General features: G+C 35.3%; 1 pseudogene; it reads left to right on the plus strand.

Annotated features, from left to right (window-relative positions):
* The first annotated feature begins 16377 nt into the window (after positions 1 to 16377).
* LOC114420603 overlaps positions 16378 to 16853 on the plus strand; it is a 32277-nt pseudogene continuing 31801 nt past the window's right edge.

Here is a 16853-nt window from a genome sequence, read left to right on the forward strand (position 1 = left end):
ATGTTTATATTTCTTTAACTAATCAAGCTTATTGTGGAAGAGGGTCAAAGAAATTGAATTTATTGAATTATGATAGGATGATAATTAAATAATTTAAAATACAGAAAATAATTGTTACAACGAACACAAATACTTTTGATTAGTAATTTTTGGGAGAATGACAAAGAGGGTAACAAAAACGGCAAAGAGGAAGAGTAAGAGACCATTGGAGTTGACAATTAGTCCCTCTTGGCTGCGGAAAAGCTGTAAAAACTGGAAATATTCGACCAAACTCGTCTCAGCTGTGCCAACTGCAAGGAGAAATATGGCCATGCCCATAAACCTGTGCCATGGCAAAAGGGAAGCTCTACTAGACATTTCTGCACCGGGGAAGAAATAAGCGAAGAAACCCAATGTATAATGTAAAAAGAAATTAAAAAAAATGTTTTATTATAAGAGTTTAACGTAATTAGTGAAAAAGTCAACAAATTCCTTATATATAATAATTTCTGATTAAATAATAGTAGGAAAAAAGATTATACTGTAAATGCATGTATTATTGACTTTTATTAATATGATTTATTCAGCAACTGATTATGCATGTCTACTAAAGAATGACAAAGTGTTTAGAAGAATTATAAAAATAATTTATGTTGTATATTTTTTTTAATATACTCTTTAATACATTTTTATTAATATATTATTTATTATTAATTATTTATTAAAATTATAAAATTATGAAGGAAACTTGTCAAATAAAGAGTAAAACTCATACAATTGTTAGAAAAATCATAAAATATATGCTAGGTTCTTATAAAATAAAATAGCTTTGTTGGATGTCAACAAAAAATAGCTCCAGTTAATGTGAGCTGAAAAACAATTCTAACCGAGATCGAGTGAAAAATATCACCAACAGACATTGGTTAAAAAATAGTCGCAACCGACATTAACTAAAAACAACCCCAACAATTATGAGTATAAAAGAGCAAAGTAAACTTTTAAAAAGATAAAAAATCATTTTGAAAAAAAATTATAAAAAACCAAAATAATCATTCAGCTTATTTTTCCTATCCCCCAAAGCCTCTCGAGCTCCCCTCCCAGTGTCTTCATCTCACACTTCTCCATTGCCCCTCTCTCCTCCTACGGACCCTTTCTCCGTCGTGATCTCCTCTCCCATGGGCAACTACTACAGATCCCCGACCGTTGTTGCCTACGAGGATGTGAAATTGATTTTCTCCAACGTCTCCATCGCAAAGCAGAAGGCATCGATCACAGTTCTCACGGTGTGCCGAAAGAGAGCATCAAGGATTGGTACCTGGTGGACCGTGAGCTCGGGTACGACGAGTTTGATGTGACATACCTTTGCATCGACCGTCACACGCGCGAGTTGCTCGCATGCAAGAGCATCTCCAAGAGGAAGCTCCACACAGCCATCGACGTCGAGGACGTGCGCCACGACATCCTTCAGGACTCGGTGGAGCGCCACCTCGACATCCTGGCCGCCATAGGCGCTGTTGTGGACCTCGACGTATGTCTCCCAACGTAAGCTCTCTTTGTCAACCTCCAATGTCACAGACACTATTTTCTGCAACTCTAGGCCGATTTACACCAAGTATGAAGATTTTGATTAATTTAACCTTTTGTTGCATGCATCAATCTTGTTTCTTGCATCACTTGACATTTTATTTCTTTGGTGATAGTATTTCAGGAAAGAATTTTCTCTGCACCCCTTCCTCACAAATTTGTATGGGCTTCTCAATCTTTGTTCGTTGTATCATATGAATCATGAACACAGATAGTATCTATACTATCATGAACTCAAAAAATCTGCAAAACTTCTTTTTGGTAAATTCCATATAAAACTCAAGTGTTATACTTTCATTTCAAGTTTTCTCTAAAACTTTTCAATTAGTCCTTATGATACTTTGAGCTAATAACTCAAAATACTTTTGCTCACTTGTGTTGATGATTAGCTTGGTTTTTGAATTGCATTATTTTCCTTGTTATGGATACATAGTTATGAAATATCTTGATGACATATATGTCAACTAGGTATTTATCTTTGTAGAATATTGATATAGTGGTAGTTTGTCCTAGTTATTGATATAGTGTAATTGAAATATCATGATGACATGTTTGTCAACTAGGTTTTTATCTTTTTAGAATATAGACATGCTACTTTCTAGCCGTAAATTACAGAAGAAAGGTGAAGAAATAATTTATTTTTCATTCATTCTTTAGTTTCACTAAAATTCAATTTAAAATTTTTAGTGTGATTGTGTGATACTCAAACTATATATGTTCATCAAGGTAATTATATTATGCTATATTTTCTTTGTTGTTAATAATACCAAATGCTTTGTATTTCCAATAATGTTTTCATATAAGATTTTGTAACTAATGTGATATTGTAATGAAAAAAATATTTTAATTTAAAATTAATATATTTTTTATAAATTGGTTATGGTTGTGTCATTGTAAAAATAGACAAAATGTTAAAAAAATTAAAAAAATAACATTGGTTTTGACCAAAACCGATATTATAAAAGAACTTTCTACATTGAGTTTGGCTAAAACCGATGTCGTAAGCATATTTAACATTGATTTTTTTAGAACCAATGTAGAAAAAACTTCATAATACACAATTTGACATTAGTTTTTTCAGAACCGATGTAAAAATCGCTTTAAAATGCACCTTATAACATTAGTTTTAAGCAAAACCGATGTTGTGAGTGCAAAAAACATCGGTTTTGCCTAAAACCGATGTTGGTTTTTGCATATTTTATATTTTTTTGGTTTATTTCTTATAATACAACATCAATTTTCTTAAAAACAGATGTTGTTTAGTGCATTTTAACATCAGTTTCATAATTGATGTTAGCATTAATACTTTTAACGTTGATAATTTCAATATAAATTTATAATCGATTTCAAGCTCATTTCGATTACACTTTTCAACAGCTAACTTGAGGCAACATTTGTATGTTGCACAATTAAACTTTAACTTAAAGGGGAGTTAGAATCACGATAGGCCAATGTTATTAATGGAAAGTTACCTGTAAGCCAACTAGGAGGTGAACCACCTTCACCAACCTCCTTTTTCCAAGCATTGACTTGTACATCATGATAGCTGTTGTAAGTAATATTATTGTGGAAGTTATAACACCAAATGAATTCACAAGTGGTCGCATTGGAACAATCATGAAAATTTATAGAAAGAGACTTTTCTTGATAAATTACTACTTTGAAATTTATAGAAGTCACAATATCATAATAAAAATTACAAAGAGAAAATGTTAGACTAGGGGAAAAATAGAAAAAAAAACATGGAAATTGAGCTGAAAGCCTATGAAAAAAATGTGAATGAATTTTGCAATAAAAAATTATTAGAAATTGAAATACAAGTGATTTCTTATCCCTTTAATAGGACCGGCTTAATTTCAGCCATAAAGTTCAATTTTTGGTGTCATCATAATTGCAAAATGACATAATTACAATCACAGCAAACACATTTGTCTGGAATTTCTCGAAATATTAAAGATTGCAATAAAATTGAGTATAACTACAATTTAAAACCGTAGTACAAATATATAATCGCTAAGGACTTTAAATAAAATGAAAGCTATTTGACTTTTTTCAATCAAACTATCACTAGTGCAGAAAGACCATTCTACGTCGATTATTAGAAGCCTTCTATGACGGTTTCAAACCGTCTTTGAAGGCTACGTCATGGAAAGTGTTGACTTTTCACGATGGCCCCTTAAAAATCGTTTTAGAAAAGGCTACCATTCTAAGATGATTCTTAAGTGAAAACCATCTTAGAATGGTAGTATTCAAAGATGGTTATCGTTCTAAGACGCTAAAAACCATGTTAGACTAAACACCGTCTTTGAATGCTACCATTCTAAGATGGGTTTTAGTTAAAAACCGTCTTAGATACTGCACCTAGGATGACTCTCGTTCATCAGGTCACCATGCTTCTGTAGTAGTGAATATAAAAGAAACCTTTAGATCACTTACAAAAGAATAACTTGTACAAGCTATGAATTACTAACTTTTAAGCAATACCAAAATGTTAATGAGAATTACATTGAAAACAACCAAGACACATGCATAGCTACATAAGATAGATCCAAAAGACTCACCTTAGAAAGTTGAGGATATAGATACAACATCCTTGAAAACATGTACACTCCTCTTGGCTACTGAATATACAGCAACAGCTGTGTATAAACAAAATGTGGCATAAGAGTATTAGAAATATGGCAAAATAAAATGGATAATGCATTAGCTATTAATACTTTCTACCAATGAAAATGGTTAATGATAATGTTGAAACACAAAAGCACTAGAAATTTATAGATATTTTTCAACATGGTACCTGCCATACATGAAACCTTCTAAGATGCTTATGTAGGTGGGATAAAAGTAACTCCACCATTGGGCTTAAATAAAATTCAGACATACACTAAACCAGTAGTGGTTTCTAATCAGTTAATGAATGAAACTTAATATGTACCATGTTAATTTGGAGACCACCAATGACACATCAATCCATAATCAACATTATATTTCTCAAAAATAATAATTTAGTTATATGTAGCTGAATCAAGGGACGACAAGTTCTACAAGTATGTGTCAATCTTGACATAAGTAACTAACATGAGGAACTAAAGCCGAAGGGAACAGAACTAATTCAAAACATGCCAACAGAAATTCACATTTTCAAATTTACAGAGTACCAATAATTTGTCTCCTGCTCTAAATGAATTTTCGCTATGACATGTCACTACTCAATACCGTCAACATTGTGTAGGTAGAATAAATACTCATGAGCAACAAGTATACTATTTGAATAAAACAAACTTAATGAAAGGCAAGACACTAAAGCATAAACTTTTCCATTGAATCAAGTTCTTTATCCAATGCAGCATCATAATCCTTGACCTAAGACCATTAAACAAAGTTATAGCATGCCAAATGTAAACCAACATTGCACCAAAAAATTAAATTAAAAAATCCATACCGCTTCTTTCAGTTGTCCAACAACATGGTAGTAGGAAGCACGTAAATACAAACATTCAATGTTGCTGCCATCAATGCTTAACCCTATTGTCAAATCCTTGATACCCTTTTTTTTCATCCTAACCCAAGTTATAAATGAAATCCAATAACTGTAACACCCTGATATATATATCTATATATTATTAGTAATTATGTTTGATGTTTGATTATTTGTTGCGTTATTTTCATCCGTAATTATTTTTAAGGAAGTTAATTTAGTTAATAGAGGGGTGTGGATAGATAAGGATCTAGTTTCTCAAAGAAGCCTCTTGAGAAAGCTTCTCAAAGAAGCCACGAGGAAGCTTCTGGGGGAAGCCTCTTAATGAAGCTTCTAGAGAAAGCTACATGAAGCTACCTTGGTAAAAACGCTGCCCAGCCTTCGTTAACCGTTAGATCTTCTGAAAATTTGGTCTGCAACTCCGCAAGAAACTTTTCCATTATCTGACCGTTGGGATCTTTGAGAAGATGTCTGGAGTGTGCTATAAGCCTCTTAATGAAGCTTCTGGAGGAAGCCTCTTAATGAAACTTCTAGAGAAAACTACATGAAGCTGCCTCGGTAGAAACGCTGCCCAGCCTTTGTTAACCGTTGGATCTTCTCGAAATTTGGTTTGCGACTTCACAAGACACTTTAACATGATTTAACCATTGGGATCTTTGAGAAAAAATCTGGAGGGTGCTAGAAGCTTCCATTCCCGAGAGCATCTCTTATTTAAGCATTTCAGCCTTTGCTTTCTTGTAGCTTAGGAAAAATGCCATTTCTTCTTCTTTCTTTCTTCCAAATCCATTTCTAAAGTTCCAAGTACTTTCTCCATCACCCACATCCACCATTAGCCACCACAAACCCACACCGAGAGGAACCCTTCAACCGAAGCAGAATTTCCAACTTGGCTTGCGGTTTCGGTAGAGAACGAAAACCCTAATATGATCTTTCGTTTTCTTTCGAGGTAGCCATGGTTCTATGCTTGTTTCTTGTTAGTTTCATCTTGTCTTTGCATCTTTTCTAACTTTGCAACCGCCATTGCATGTCTTACGCTTCCTTTGAAAAACTTAGAGAAAGAGACTTTGTAAACATTATCCTTTCATGAAATGCATGTTATTTTCGTAACCTACACTGAACCCCGGTCACATTGGCGTGGTCGGAATTTCCAAATTACGTTCCTTTGTAAAACCCGAAATACTCTCAGCTTTTTCATGTAGTGATGTGGGTGTTTGACCCAGAGCACTGTTACTAGCTTTGCTTTTTGAAATCCATACTAAGTCTCCTTCGTTTTGGCATAGTAGAGGCTTGCGTGGAATCGACGAGCAAGGACGAAAATGAATCTTCAAGTGACACGACGAGGAATCCGCGAGGTAGCTCACGATAGGTAAGGGGAGTTTATTATAAAATTTACTGTTTTAACACCATAGTTAGGGTCAGGGAACCTAGCTATGAGGATATCTGCCTGTCCCTGTTGCATGCTGATTTTTCTTCAAAAAAAATTACGTTTTAACTAATGGGATGCAATATATATATGTATTGTGATGAATGATATTGTTTGGTTGTTTGAAATGTGTTGTTTGAAGACCGTGCGTGTGGAAATGATATTGTTGTGTTTGTTTGAATTGTTGTTGATGTTGCTATTGAGGATTTTAATTGATATGTGATGATAATGATAATTATGATGATATTGATTTGAGATGATGTTGTTAATAAAGACCATGTCAACATGAATTGTTATTATTGATGAATATGTGAATATGAAATGAGGTTGTTGTTGTTGTTGATAACGTCATTGAGATGAGATGATATTTATGTTGTGAATGGCATGGAAATACGATTTGTTGATTGATGTTGGAAATGCATTGGCATGTGCATGTTGTGTATGTTCGTGGGGGGCACTGTGCACTGACCTTTCAGGATCTTTGGCACTAGCTTTTGGCCAGGTTCATACGTTGGATGTTGTGTATGATCGTGGGGGGCACTGTGCACTGACCTTCCAGGGTCTTTGGCACTAGCTTTTGGCCACGATCATACGTCGTATGAAGTGTATGTCATGGGGGGGGGGTAGAGTGCACTGACCTTGTCGGATGGCCCAGACGTGGGTAACTAGCGTGGTTAGATAATCTAAGCATTCCTGAGGGGATGCTTAGGTGCTTTAATTGGTCCATGGTCTTTGGCATTTACCTTTGGCCGTGATCATAGCTCATACGACACAGGAAATAGAGTAACTGTGGCCAAGTGTACTTTGTACTAGGGGGCTGTCACCTGGTAGGGAACACCTTTGGGCTCCCAGGCTGATCACCTATGGGAGGGGGGCTGTTACGTGCACAACCGGGTGGTCTCGACAAACTCAGCACAGTTCCCTAAGTGAGAGTGTCGTGTAGACACGCTTAGGCTATTTCCTGATATTTGGTTGTTGTTGGTACGTACCACATTGCATCTGAGTGTTGAGTTAGGTGCATGCATCATTCTGTGCAGTCTTGATTGGGTCCATGGATGAATGATGAGTAATTGTTGGATGTGAATGATGAATATTTGTTGGATATGAGTGTTGAATAATGATTTTTGTGTATGCTTATCATGTTTGCCTATGTTCCTTGCTAGTTGTGGTTATTTGGAATTGGTATTGGTTCTTTTATAATAAACTCACCCTTGCAATTTTGTATCGTGTGGTTGATACCTGTGATGATCACGAACCTTGTTCGTGGGAGCAGAATGACACTGGCAGGGTGTAGGGAGTAAGATTCTGGTGAGGAGCCGCCGAGTCGACGTGATGACGTTGGCGTTATTTTGGGAGAGAGTTGTGTTTTGTAATCAACTCCTCCGTAGTTGGTTTTTAAGTTTTATTTTGTTGAGTTAAAGATGTAAAACTAGAATTTTAATTTTATATATATATATATATATATGAACATATTTAATTTTCGTTATGTGTATGACATGTACCGAATTATTGTTTCTATGTAATTATGCATAATCACTTAAGTAATGGCGTGTTGTTGGATGAATTTATGTTGTAACAAAATCACTTCTATTTTCATAATAAAAAATTAAGGGAGTTCTTTTTATAAAAATTGAAATTATCGAATATCAGAGTGTGGATACCGTAGCGACGAGGCGGGTCGTTACAATAACAACATAATAAAGTAGAAAACTACAAAATTTAGCATTGATGATTGGTATGAAAATTTTAAAAGCAATTTACATGGATGCAACTGCCATTATGAATTCAAACTCAAGGAATTTTTGCACTTCTACCAATATACCCATTGTACAATAATTCATATACAATTTATCACTCTAGAATTGATGTGAATCCCCCTTGCCTTGCTTCAATTCGGATCAATTCTAGGATGAAATTTGTACACCAATTGAACCGAAAACATATTTTAACTTTTATTCGTTTCTCAGCCTACAAAACTCAGATTGGGACGATTCCAAATCGAGGTGAAAGAGGACATTCTGAAACACAATTTAGGAACAAAAAACACCAAAAAAAGTTAAGTAAAACGAGAGATATTCAAATAAGAAATTCAGACAGAATTACAAAATTAGCATTGCGAAAATTAGCAAGGACACAAAAAATGTGAACGGGAGAACAAGATAGGCGCCATAAACAATGATGTCTGATAAGCCTTGAGGATCGTCACAAGAATTGAGAAATTCTTGATAAGATCAAATGGTTCAAGGAAGAATCCTAACAGAGAAAATTCTCACACTTCAATGATAAAACCAGCAAAATGCCTATATCCATTCACTTCACAATTGATTTATACAAATTAGTTCTCATGTACTTGGTAGAAAATAAAAGAAACATAAAATCTCACATTGTAAGCATAACTAAAATGCCTTAGTGGTTAAGTGAGGCATAATTAAGCTTGAGGTCTAAGTCTCAAAACTAGCTACAAGGTCTTTATTATTATTATCTTTTTGTTAAATGCCTTAGTCAATAATTGTCTTATGTTCTCACTCAAAGTAAGCAATACATGTGACTAGCAACTCATGCAGGCCTCTAGATGTTGGGTCCCTTCATACAATTGGATTGTCCTCATATTAGTCACTTTTGTCATGGGCCCTCCTATGCCTTGTATTGGGTCTTGGGCTTCCTTTTGGGCTTGGGTGTGGTCTTTGATGTCCTCATCATTCCCTCCTTCTTGAAAAGCATTTGCCCTCAAATCAACTAAATCATCACCTGCATCGAAAAGAGATAGATCAGCCACATTAAAAGTAGGACTTATACCATACTCACCCAACAAATCAATTTTGTAGGCATTATCATTGATCTTGGCCATTACTTGAAAAGGACCATTTCCTCTTGGCATAAGCTTTGACTTCCTTTGAGAAGGGAATCGTTCTTTCTTAAAATGCATTCATACCCAGTCACCTGGTTCAAATGTTACCTTTTTCCTTCCTTTGTTTGCATACTTTGTATACCCTTCTATTTTCTTCTCAATTTGGGCCTTGATTTTCTCATGCAACTTCTTGACATATTCTACTTTAACCTACCCAGACTTATCTTTAAATTGAGAAATGATTGGTAAAGGAAACAAATCCAAAGGAGTCAAAGGATTAAAATCGTAAACAATTTCAAAGAGTGACATCTGAGTAATACCATGTACAATCCTACTATAAGCAAATTCAACATGTGGTAAAACACTCTTCCCAAGTCCTAAGATTTTTCTTAATGACAACTCTAAGAAGAGCAGAAAAAGTTCTATCGACCACCTCAGTTTGCTAATCGATTTGGGGATGACATGTAATTGAAAACAACAGTTTAGTTCCCAACTTACCCCACAAAGTCTGCCAAAAATGACTAAGAAATTTGGAATCTCGATCACTTATAATACTTCTATGTAAACCATGCAATCTTACCACCTCTCTGAAGAACAAATTAGTAACATGACAAGCATCACCTACCTTCTTGAGCCATCTTAGAAAACCATTCAACCACCACAAAAATAGAGTCATTTTCTCCCTTGGATCGAGGAAAACCTAGAACAAAATCTATTGAAATGTCAATCTAAGGATGTTCAGGAACTGGCAATGGAGTATACTAACCATGTGGCATGACCTTGGATTTAGCTTTCTTACAAACAAGACATTTATCACAAAACTTATGCATATCATGCTTCATGTGAGACCAATAGAAATGTTCATGCAAGGTGTCATATATATTTTGTACCCCAAAGTGGCCCATTAAGCCCCCTTCATGTGCCTCTTTAATAAGCAAGTCCCTGATTGAACCCTTAGGCACACAAAGTCTCTTGTCCCTTAACAAATACCCATCATGCCTAAAATACCCATCAGATGCAGTATGAGAACATGTTTGATATATATAAGCAAAGTCAGCATCATGATCATACAATTCCTTAATGTACTCAAAACCAAGGAACTTATTTTCAAGGGTAGACAATAATGCATACCTGCGGGACAGTGCATCAGCGGCCACATTATTCTTACCTTTCTTGTGCTTGATCACATGGGGGAATTGTTCAAGAAATTCCACATATTTGGCATGCCTCTTGTTCAACTTTCCTTGTCCTTTCAAGTATTTCAAAGACTTATGATCACTGTGAATAACAAATTCCTTGGGCAAGAGATAATACTGCCAAGTCTGCAAAGCTCTAATTAAGGCATACAATTCCTTATCATATGTAGAATAGCTAAGAGCAGCCCCATTCAATTTCTCACTAAAATATGCAATGGGATGCTCCTCTTGCATCAACACTGCTCCTATGCCTACCCCAAATGCATCACATTCAAGCTTAAAGGATTTAGCAAAATTAGGCAAAGCAAGAACAGGAACATTAGTTAACTTTTATTTCAAAGCAATAAAAGCCTTCTCTTGTTGATCCCCCCATTCAAAAACAACATTTTTCTTAACAATTTCATTTAGATGTGCAGCCAAAGTGCTAAAATCTCTAACAAACCTCCTATAGAAACTTGCTAGGTCATGAAAGCTCCTTACCTCACTTATATTTTAGGGGGTTGGCCAATCATGAATGGCTTTCACCTTCTCTAGATCAACCTGCATTCCTTGTGTGCTAACAATAAATCCAAGAAAAATGACATGGTCCATACAAAACACACATCTTTCCACGTTAGCATACAATTTCTCACACCTAAGTGCTTCCAAAATACACCTCAAATGCACAACATGGTCATCATAAGATTTGCTATAAATAAGAATATCATCAAAATAGACCACAATAAAATTTCCTATAAATTTCCTTAACACATGATTCATTAATCTCGTGAAGGTATTGGGAGCATTGGTTAACCCGAAGGGAATAACCAACAATTCATACAACCCATATTTAGTTTTAAAGGTTGTTTTCCAATCATCTCCTTCTCTAATTCTAATTTGATGATATCCACTTTTCAAGTCAATTTTAGAGAAGACACAAGCACCATACAATTCATCCAACAAGTCATCTAACCTAGGAATGAGATGTTCATACTTTACTGTGATGTTATTGATGGCTCTACAATCTGTGCACATCCTCCAAGTTCTATCTTTCTTAGGGACTAGAATGAATGGAGCTACACTTGGGCTCAAGCTTTCTTTAACCCACCCCTTTTGCATCAAGTCTTCAATTTGAATCTCCTCGATTTCTTGGGGATTGCTCCAATAGGCTGGCCTATTAGGCAATGAAGCTCCAGGAATGAGATCAATTTGATGCTCAATGCCCCTAAGTGGGGGTAGGCCTTGAGGCACTTATTTGGGAAATACATCTTCAAAATCCTACAACAAAGAAGAAACCTCTTTTGGAAGAGAGTTAGTAAGACATGCACCCTTTGAATTACACTCTTTACTCAAAAGTAAGAGTATTGGCTTTCTCGGTTGCATAGCCCTTTTCACTTCTTTTTCTTTTATAAACATATTTGATTCTTTTCTCTCTTTCTCTTTTCCACCCTCTTTTTCCTTTTTCTTTTCACTCTGTTTTTCTTTTCTTTTTTCTCTCTGCTTTTCTTTTCTTTCTCATTTTTAATTAATCATCACTAACTTCTCTTAGAGCCAATGGTGCAAGAGTTGTTTTGCGATCTTTATGCACAAAAGTGAACTTATTGGTGAAACCTTCTTGCACAAATCTCCTATCACACTACCAAGGCCTCCCAAGAAGCAAATGAAAAGCCTCCATATGCACCACATCATACAAAACAAAATGTTCATATTTCCTTATGGAGAAGTCTACTTCAGTTTGCCTATTCACAGTCATCTGACCATCTTCACTAAGACATTGAAGTTTGTATGGTCACGGGTGTGGTTTAGTCTCCAAATTCATTTTTGAAACCATCCTTGCACTAGTCAAATTAGTGCAACTCCCACTATCACTGATCAAAGAGCATAACTTCCCATGGAAAATATTTTCTCTTTGATAGTCATCCAATTCAACCGCTTGACTACCCAACATCCTTCTAATCATGAACAAATATCCTTTTGACTCTCTTTCCTCTTCATGCTTGTCTTCATCGCTAGATGGGGCAGATTCTGAAGAAGATTCACTAATTATTTCTCTATCCTCCTTAAGTAACATAGTCTTCTTAGTTGGACATTGAGAAGCTATGTGATCTCTTCCCAAACACTTGAAGCACTTAATCTCACTACTCCTTGCTTTCTTAAGTGCCTCATCGAACTTGTTTTGATTTCTTTGAGCTGTAACATTGGGATTGCTTGTTGATGACCCCCTCCTTCTTATTTCTATCCTTCCAACCAGGAGAGTGAAAATTAGATGAACTCCTCCTCATGGCACTCTTTCTCTTCAATTGTTGTTCCACCTTAGAAGCTTGATGTACTAAGTCTTCCAACTCCACAACAACCTTTATATCACTATGTAGCCCATGTAGGAAACAAGCCATAGTAGCCTCTCGATCCTCCATAACATTAGCTCTAATAATGGAAACCTCCATCTCCTTGTAATACTCATCAACACTTCTACTACCTTGTGTGAGTCTTTGTAGCTTTTTATGAAGGTCTCTTTGATAATGAGAAGGAACAAATCTTCTTTTCATCAACCTTTTCATTTCTTCCCAACTATCCACTAAGGGTTCTTCATATCTTGCCTTCTCTCTTTGTAATTGGTTCCACTAGATGAGAGCATAGTCAGTAAGTTCCATGACTGCCACCTTCATCTTTTTATCCTCGGTGTAATTGTGGCATGCAAATAGTTGCTCAATTTTCATTTCCCACTCCAAATATGCTTCTGGATCACTTTTTCCTTGAAAAGGGGGTATGTTGAACTTTACTCCTTCAATTCTGTCCTCTCTAGCATCATCCTCATTATTTCTCCATCTCCTCCTTTTACCTCCACCATCATCACCATTTCCTTGGTTTTTTAGTTGTTCAATTCTCCCATACAACTCCTCGGTATGTTCTGTTAACATTCTTTGCATTTGGGCTGTAATGGCCTCAATCAACAATCTATTGTCTCCCCCTAGAGGAGGGGTACCATCACCACTTGTACCTGTCATATTTCAAGTAAAGGACCAGAGAAAAAAATGAAGTAATAGGACCTCACCACTCTTCTCACGTGTTTATACTCAAAGATGTATCACTCGTGTATAGTGCTCTCTTTTATGGCATTTTCTCTAATGTTTCACTCTTTGCCTTTTACCACTCTTTCCCTCACTTAAAGTTCTTACTTGAACCAACAATCTATAATCAAGAAGCACTTTTAAAGATAGCAATCACAGAGCTTAAACATAAATTAGCACAAAAAAATGCAAAGAAGTAGTAAAGAACAATTTTACTACCAACAAACAAGCAAAACAAACATTAATTTTATGGAAAAACAATTATTAGAGAAGACACTTGACACTTAAGAATTTAATCAAACAAGTGGGGTGCAATGAATTTGCTCTGAATACCAAATGATGTGAATCCCCCTTGCCTTGCTTCAATTTGGATCAATTCAAGGACGAAATTCGTACACCAATTGAACCAGAAACGTATTTGCTCTGAATACCAAATGATGTGAATCCCCCTTGCCTTGCTTCTATTCGGATCAATTCTAGGACGAAATTTGTACACCAATTGAACCATAAATGTATTTTAACTTTTATTTGTTTCTCAGCCTACAGAACTCAAATTGGGACGATTCCAAATTGAGGTGAAAGAGGACATTCTAAAACACAATTTAGGCAAAAAAAAAAAAAACTGAAAAAAGTTAATTAAAATGAGAGATATGCAAATAAGAAATTCGAATAGAATTAGCATTGCGGAAATTAACAAGGACACAAAAAATGCGAAAAGAAGTACAAGATCGGCGCCACAAACAATGATGTCTGATAAGTCTTGAGGATCGCCACATGAATTGAGCAATTCTTGATAAGATCAAATGGTTCAAGGAAGAACCCTAATAGAGACAATTCTCACGCTTCAATGATAAAACCAGCAAAAAGCCCCTATCCATTCACTTCACAATCGATTTATACAAATCAATTCTCATGTACTAGGTAGAAAATAAAAGAAACATAAAATCTCAATATTGTAAGCATAACTAAAATGCCTTAGTGGTTAAGTGAGGCATAATTAAGCTTGAGGTCCAAGTCTCAAAACTAGCTACAAGCACTTTATTTCTCACTCCAAGCAATTAAATCCCCAAATTTAAGGAATTGGACTTGAATAATAGCTATAATACAACTATATGATTTGAGTTCACGACTTTAGGAATAGCAAAAATCACAACATAAATCTTCCTCGAAGTGCTTGTGGTGTAACACCAACCTAAATTTACGAAAATACAAAATGAACCTCATTATGAGATTCTATTTCAGCAATTATAATTTTTATGAAAAACAACAAGTAATCTAAGTTCCAGTCATCATCTCTCTGTAGTTCCTAAATCCAGTATTACGAATTAATCTTTTGTTCCTAAAAGGCTTCAATTTATTGCATGTTCTGCAATCCCTATATGTTTCCTTAACTGTTAATTGAGATTTCCACTATAACTTATACTAGTGTCATGGACTAAATCCTCAAGAGTCAGGACTCATGAAAAAAAGTCACTGCAAATAAATATTCAACTTCTTCAATGGATTAGCAAGTATGGCTGGACAAATACCTGTGTTCACTGTGTTCACTGATTGCATGGACAGAAGGCCACAAAAATGATAAGCTCTTGCAAACCTAACATCAAAATGTAAAAGCAATCAACCTCAGGTAAAGAGAATAGACACAAAGTAACACAATGGAATTAGTGATACTACATTTTATTTGTATTACATTTTATTTTCTGTGTTCTGAGCATAATTGAATTTACATTGAATGCCAAGGTATCAAACTTGCAAAAACCTAATAATCTTTTCAATACATTTCCTTATTGTATCAAACATGACGTGTTTTAGACACTTGTTCAAATCTTTTGTGATTGTTTGTATTTGGTTTTTAATGCTATTTCAGTAACATGACTATTTTAGCTTTGGGAAAAATTGCTTCATAAAGCATGTTTTATCATTCAATTGCTAACCAGTGAGGTCCCTATTCACGCAACATGCAAACCTACTAATACGCAGTGCTCACTGGATTTGTTTCCAGCCAAGCCCTGCATTTTTTGTGAAAGCCTGGGCATATCCAGTGCCTGAACTTCTATAAATTACCACAACATATGGACCCACCATAGAAACAAAGACAGCAAAATAGAGGCATACTTAATTATTCAAGTTCAGCAAAAATCAGTTGCCCAAATAACGAATTAGTTAAAGACAACCTACCTCTCTCACATTTACAGTTTTATACTTGTGCCAAAAAATAGGAAGTAAACCACCACATAATGTACAAATTATTTCACTTTTTTCATGTCTCAAACTTCTTAAACGATATCACTTAGGATCTTGTAGGTGATGCATTGAGAGTTCAATAACATTAAATCTACCAAGATAAAAGACCACATAATTGTTGATAACCAGAATTTAGCTCCAACACAATTAAGTGTCCAAGCATTCAACTAAAAGCCTAAAGCTTTACGTGGCAATGTTTAAATTGTACTACAACCAGACTTGGCATAAAACAAGAAAGAAAATTCCTTGCAATTTTACTTTTCTGTAATAGAACTGATTCTTTTATAAAATATAACCAGAGGATTGCTTGATGCACGAAGCTCCGACATTTCAACATGTTAGACTGATAGAAGTAGGGATGGGCATGCTTACCTCAACAATTCCTTAGCAGCTATCAAGCATGGTAATGATGGAGATTTTAGATTTGTCTCACAACAAACTATTGGGAGAAATACCACAATCATTAATTTAATTGAGTTTTTTTATCCTCATTTGATGTGTCATATATATATATGGATGGGGAAATCCCAGAAAAGGGACAGTTTCATACCTTTCCACCTACAAGCTTTCAAGGAAAGATGGATCTCTACTATAGTCATGACACTTCAGGCTTTGTTCTTTCTCCGTCAGATGAGACGTGTGCTCGGCCTCATCACCAGAAGTTGGAGATCATTGGTTTTCCATTTGGGTTTGGTGGTGTTGCTGGTTTTCGTATAACCATCGCCATATCCTTCGCTTTTGGATGGCTATTTTCATAGTCTCACAATGGATATGAATTCATGACCCTGCCATGTATCAATCTAGTGGCGCTAAGAGTGAAGGAGTTCAACATTAGAAAGACATGTAATAAAGCGATGTATTACTGAGTTTATTTAGATCAGTTCAAATTTTCATTAATAGCATGTGGTTAAAAGTTCAATTGTGTAATTGGATATCTGACAAACTACCTTTCTCTCCTTCTGTAACCACGTATACTTCACGTATTCCATCTTCTAACGGTATTAAAGTTAAATTCATTTTATGGATGCTTACTAGAAATACACATGGAGAGTTA

The sequence above is a fragment of the Glycine soja genome, chromosome 7 (assembly GCF_004193775.1).
Source record: "Glycine soja cultivar W05 chromosome 7, ASM419377v2, whole genome shotgun sequence".
Classification (NCBI taxonomy): Eukaryota; Viridiplantae; Streptophyta; class Magnoliopsida; order Fabales; family Fabaceae; genus Glycine; species Glycine soja.